The sequence below is a fragment of the Pinus tabuliformis genome, chromosome Q (assembly GCF_031772625.1).
Source record: "Pinus tabuliformis cultivar Carrire ecotype Pingquan chromosome Q, CPIR1, whole genome shotgun sequence".
NCBI lineage: Eukaryota > Viridiplantae > Streptophyta > Pinopsida > Pinales > Pinaceae > Pinus > Pinus tabuliformis.
This window is the reverse complement of record NC_142296.1, coordinates 318,181,778-318,187,924: the sequence shown is the minus strand read 5'-3', so window position 1 is coordinate 318,187,924 and position 6,147 is coordinate 318,181,778.

Below are 6,147 nucleotides of genomic sequence, written 5' to 3'. Positions count from 1 at the left end.
CGGGGAATAGTTCATTTTTTAACGAGCTTAAACACGGGTGGAAACATTTTCTCATGTCTTATGTTTATTTTTTAACGAGCTTGAACTATGTGCTAAAACTGCTCAATGCAGGTTTATTTTTTAACGAGCTTGAACCCTGTAGTAACACTGCTCATGGCGGGTTTATTTTTTAACGAGCTTGAACCCTGCAGTAACACTGCTCGTGGCGAGTTTGCATGCCCCCAGCATAATAACGCAAATCAAGGTGCATGCCCCCCAAGCTTCATTGCATTCAACTCGGTGGTTGGAATGAAGGTTTACCTTTGAGATTTGGAAAGGGGATTTGTTTCATTTTTTAATGAGGTTGACATAGTAAAAGAACCATCCTCAAGACTCCTTGTTTCATTTTTTAACGAGGTCGACACGAGATAAGAACCATCCTTGACATCCACCGTACTTACAGTATTTGATAGAAAATCAAAAACTGAAGGATGATTAAGGTTGCTGGAATAATCTTCGTGGTAATCCGGAAGACGGGAGCAATGGTGGTAATCTTCCCATGGTGCCTCTCCTATCATTGAATGAATGATTCCTTCGTCTGTTGAATTTACATGCGACGAAGGATTTGAAGAGGTGCCATATTCCTTAGACCTATCTATCCAAACACTCGATGAGCGTTGATTTGGGTTTGCCCCCCAGGCCAAGAAAATTGATTGCTACAATATTTCTAAAATGGTGATGATCCATGCTGACAAAATGTTTAGGAATCTTCTGAATCCATTAGATATAGAAGATTTCATATTCCACTGTGGCCACTTCCACCAGATTACTCGGAGGTGGTAGGGAAAAAGTACCCATTAAGGCAGGGTCTTTTAGGAGACCTACTCCGATATTTTGGAGCGAATGATTGCTTCCACGGATCATTGGAATGCTTCCCGTAACTTGTGAACTGTTGGGGAGAAATGTTTGTAGGTCGACGATTGTAATTCCTCCTTGGAAGGGAAATGCAATCTTGCTGAAGTAGGTCGACACAACTGCGGCCATGGCACATATCCAGGGCCTTCCCAGTAGGATGTTGTAATCGAGGTTTCCGTCGATTACTTCAACATCAATTTCTACTGTTTTACCCCCCAATTCAACTTGCAAGTTACTTAAAATCTCATATGGAGTGTATGACCGTCCATCAAATGCTTTTAACATTGTTGACGATCGCGACAAGGGTGGTGAGCCTAAATTTTTCCAGCAACTCATCGACATAATACATGTGGATGCCCCCTCATCAATAATTGTTCGATGAACCGTTTTGTTGAGGGCTTTCACTTGAATAAGGAAAGCTAGTTGAGCTGGTAACTGAGGGTCATATCCTTTATGATCAAAGGCCACAAGATTGGAATCCATTGGGTCAATCCCACCTATTGCTGATAATAAAGCTTGCTCTTGGGAGAGGCAATTTTGCGGTACCTCAAGTGTCGACATAGCGGACGGCGATTGGGCCAGGTCCTCTACTATATTATAATTCTGTGCTACTTTTGCACGAGGATTAAATGTCGATTTGTGTACTACTCCCTTTGGCGACTTTATCATTGGTTCAGGAATGATGGGTGGCACAACTTCGGTCGAAGTTGTTGTCGAACTACTAGGTTGATCTTTATCCTTGTTGTTCGACAGCTGTGGATTCTCGTAATCTTTATTCCTTGTCAAAGCATCATTTTGCTGCTTTGAGATAGACAACATAAGCACTTGGGATTGGGAAGCATTTTGATTAGCAACCAGTTTGGTTCCCGGGTTTGGAAACGGATCAGTCAATACCGCTGAGGTTTTTGAACTCTTAAAGAGTTTCTTAACTTCAACTTTATGTGGACAATCTCTCGTCCGATGATCCTCATCGCATATACGACACCCTGCAGGGGGTTTCCTTTGCCCAGACGGGTTTGCAAAAGGCTTTTCAGGAGATGACTCATCCTGCTTCTTTTTTCTCCCTTTCTTTTTCTTCTTGCCCCCTGGTTGTTTCAGTTGTTTGCCCTTGTCGGTCGACACAACATTCACTTCCAAGGCAAGAAGTTCCTCATTTTCATTTTGACTAGAAATCTTACGGGCCTTTTTAGATATAGCCTTTGTTGATCTCGTGTCTCTTGTGCCAATCACACCATCGCCGGCATGAGAGTCATTGTTTGATTTAGGAGGAGGAGGGACTGAGAATTCCGGTCTAGGAGCGTCAAGTATTTTATCGTAGAGCGTGCCAGACTGAGTGTAAATCAAGTCTAAATACTGCACATGAGCGATAACTTGCTCTTCTGTGATGACTCCCCCTTTTGCCACATCTTCCGTGATGGAAGGTAGTAATGACTTAATAAACCATTCAGCTAAGAGCTGATCGAGAACATACGTTTTTACCATTCTACGACGACGTCGCCACTCATGTATATGATCAGATATGTGAGTGGCCGTCATTTGTTTGAAGTTGGTAAGGAGTTCCGTTCATGTTTCGTACCTTATCAGTAATTAAAAATGCGTTAAAAAGGTTGTGGCTAGGGTACTGAAGTTGTCAAATGAAGCTCTAGGCAATTCGATATACCATTTTGCTGCCGGACCAGTTCACGTCCTCTGAAAAAGGCGAAGCCTAATCGAATCATCATTTAGGGTGTTTGATGAACACCACAGATGAAAGGTCATCACATGATTCGACAGATCTTCACCCGGATTTCCATTAAATTTAGGAATATCTGACGGAAGTTTATGCGGAATCATTGGCCACCAAGGGGCATAAGCAATTGGATCATTCGTCAGCCGGTTTAGATCTGGTAATTCTAGAGTTGCTACAAAAGGCAACTGTTGATTCAGGTTAGGCGAAGCATACCCAAGATAAGATGGAATCGCCTGAGCAGTGGGTCTTTGCATACCAGAATGATGTATTTGATGCTGGTAACCTTGATAAGGTTGATGGGTATAACCATTATAGTATGGTTGTTGATAACCGCTTTGGGAATGCAGTTGCCCATTACTTACAAAGACTTGTTGCTCAGGTCCTTGATATGATTTCTGGAATTGCGGCTGTTGAGATTGAACCAGCCATGGTTGTTGGACCATTTGCTGATGCCCAATACTGGATGATTGACCAAGATGAGGAGTCACAGTACTTGTTTGAGCCTGAGTCGCTCCAGATAAGGAGGGACTAACCTGAGGTTGTGATTGAGTCATTGAGACAAGAGGCTGTTGTATTGCAACCTGAGAAACTTGGGGTTGACATACAACAGGTAGCGCTTGTACTTGCGACGCAGTCACCATAGCAGGTATAGTGGGAATATTCAACATAGGGTGGACTGGTTGCATTGAATATACAACCCTTGGTTGCTGAGGCAGTATTGGTACCCAACCGCTAGATGTAATTCCAGTTTGACCTGAACTTTGTTGTAAACTCCCATACGGTTGTTCTCCGGGAGGGAACAATGAAAAGGCATACTGCCCTCCATATGGTGGAAATCCAGTACTTAAAGGGTAAATTGGCCTTTGAAGACACATTGGATCAATTTGTTGAGTTTCAACATAAGAAATACCAGATGATAATCCGGATGAAGAAATAGGAACAGACCATGTCGTTGAAACAGTCTCTGATTGGACTCCGGCTTGTTGTTGATAACTTGCCGGGACAGATGGTATACCGGCGAACATTGTTGGAGTAGCAGCAGGAGGTTCTGCTGTTGCTGTGTCAAATGACATAGTCCTAGATGTCGACGGTTGTTCAGACATATCTAGTGTATCCAAAAGATTTTATAGCGATTCTACAAGAACTTGCGATGAAAAGAGACTAACTTCGAAGACCAACGAGGGAATGGTGATGATTATTCCGTTTAAAATAAATTTTAGACGCTTTGACACAACTTGTTTTTCAATTTTTAAGAGTCGAGAAAAAAAAAAGATGACTCTAGTCTCCTTCGATTTTTAATGAGCCTGAAGTGACAAGTGCTCAGATGGACCTTTTCCGTTAAAGAGTCTGAAAAGGAACGAAAGGGACTGCTCTGGAAATCTAGGTAGAGGGACTACCAAACCGATCACAAAACTGTAGAATACTTTTTACGGTACGGTAGTCAATCTTCGCGAATGCTGTGTTCAGTGCATTGCGATCGATAGGGCGGTAGACACGGCTTCCTATGGATAAAGGATTAAGCCTATTGGGGTCTCCCAAAATATACTCGATGGTACGTGGGAGCACAAGTCCGTACTGGCACTTATCGTCTCAAAGTGGAGGAATCACCCAACCATCAGTGAGGACAACAGTTACCAGGCTTTATGACGCCGGAATACGTCTCTAGCCTAGACTTCTAAATGTTGTGCGTTAAGTTCCAAAGCGTTGTTAGATTCATTGAATTTATTTTAAGTTGATCTTGTTTATGAAGTTTTCCTTTCGGGTTCACCACGAGATGTAGATGTAATTCCTAAAATGCAATCTAAAGATGATAAACAAACTTTTATCTCTTTTGTGCAATGAAAATCCTAGCTACTAAGGGAAAAGAAAGACACAATCTTTTCACAAAGAGCAAGGAGCACACTGTAAATGCACTTTCCTAAATCAAGCCAAACAGACTGTCTATATGCAAATGCACATGCATGTATTTGTTTTTGACTTTCTTAGTATATGGATGCTAAAAATAAAGTTGATGCATGTTGTGGGGAAAAGTATCCGACTCGGAATGACCCTATCCCTACTCTAAGGGTGATAGTTCCTTAGCAACAACTGAAAGTAAAGCTTTGATATTTTTCCTTTATGAAAGTACAGAGAAGGAAGAAAAGATTGACCAACCGATGTCTTTCGCTTTTTTCGATCCTGTCTTCTCTCTTTGCCTCTTGTTCCCAGCTCCTTGCTCCCTTTGCCGGCCCAGCTACACAAAGATCCTGCAAAAACAAGAGAGGGAAACTACAAGAAACATGTACTCATAACTGATGCATGGATTAGAATGGATCAAATATACAGATAAAAACAATACATCATTGCAATACAAGTATATAGAAGAACATTAAAGCTTTATTGATAGAAGAAAAAGGTTCTGAGAAGGTTACAACCATAAATGGCTCCAATCCAGCAGCACCTCCCCAGCAGCAAGAAATCTCCTCTTCTCCTCTATAAAAGCAATCACCCAATAGCTCTAACTGTAAACCAACAGCACTTCCTTGCTTTGCACAAAATTCCAGCCTCCCTAGACCTCATAGAAGAGCTCTATATATAGGGTAGAAGGAGAAAGGATGAGTCAGCTTGAGACTGACATAAAGCCGCCTTGTGTCCTCTCCCTCTTCAGTTAATCTTCAGTTCTTGAGTCCACTTGGAGATCCTTGCTTCCACATGGAGATCAAGTACCTCTTACTCATCACAGGGCGAATTCCTTGAACCAAGTGTCAGTTTGGAAGCTTCCTGGGCAATTGACACCTTGCAGAATGACTGTGCCACTTGGCCAATCTCGCCCAGCGCAGGTAGCCTTCCTTAGAGTTGACCTTCAGCGCAGGTACAAGGAGGAGCAGTTGACATTCAGCGCAGATGCTCAGTGGAGCAGCTGACATGATCCAAAAATAGCCTGTTTTTGAGTGTTTTCAGGTGGAGAACTGATGGGAAGTGCTGTGGTTTGCTGACCTTGTTCCTCTAGGGGTAAGAACAACATGTTTAGGGACTGAGGATCCCTGTAATTATTGACATTTCATGCTCCATGTTGCGAGGCACAAAAATGTCTATAACAGTTGCCCCCTAAAGTATGAGGCCGTTTATCGGGTGAAATGCTTTATCCAGAGGGTCCGAAGTTCATTCAAGTGCTGAGAGGTGCCCTGTAATACAATACAATACAATACATTATTTTTCATTCTGTTTTCATGATCTAGCTGAGGAGGGCATTCCCATGCTCAGCTTTATAAATACATTTTGGTACATAGAACAGACGATCGTCTGATGGTAGACTGATAATTTTCTGCTGAAATTATCATCCTTTGAGTAGGATGATCATCTGCTGCAATGATGCACATGACAAATGCTTTTATATTTCCTGAATATGTATCGCATCCCGGATGGATGAAACTAGATCCGGGGTCTTCAAACTCGTTCGATCTTCACTCTAAGTACAAGTCGATCCATGTGAGAATTTCGCTGAAGTCGAACATGGAAAGACATCGCTTGATTACCGGTCAATG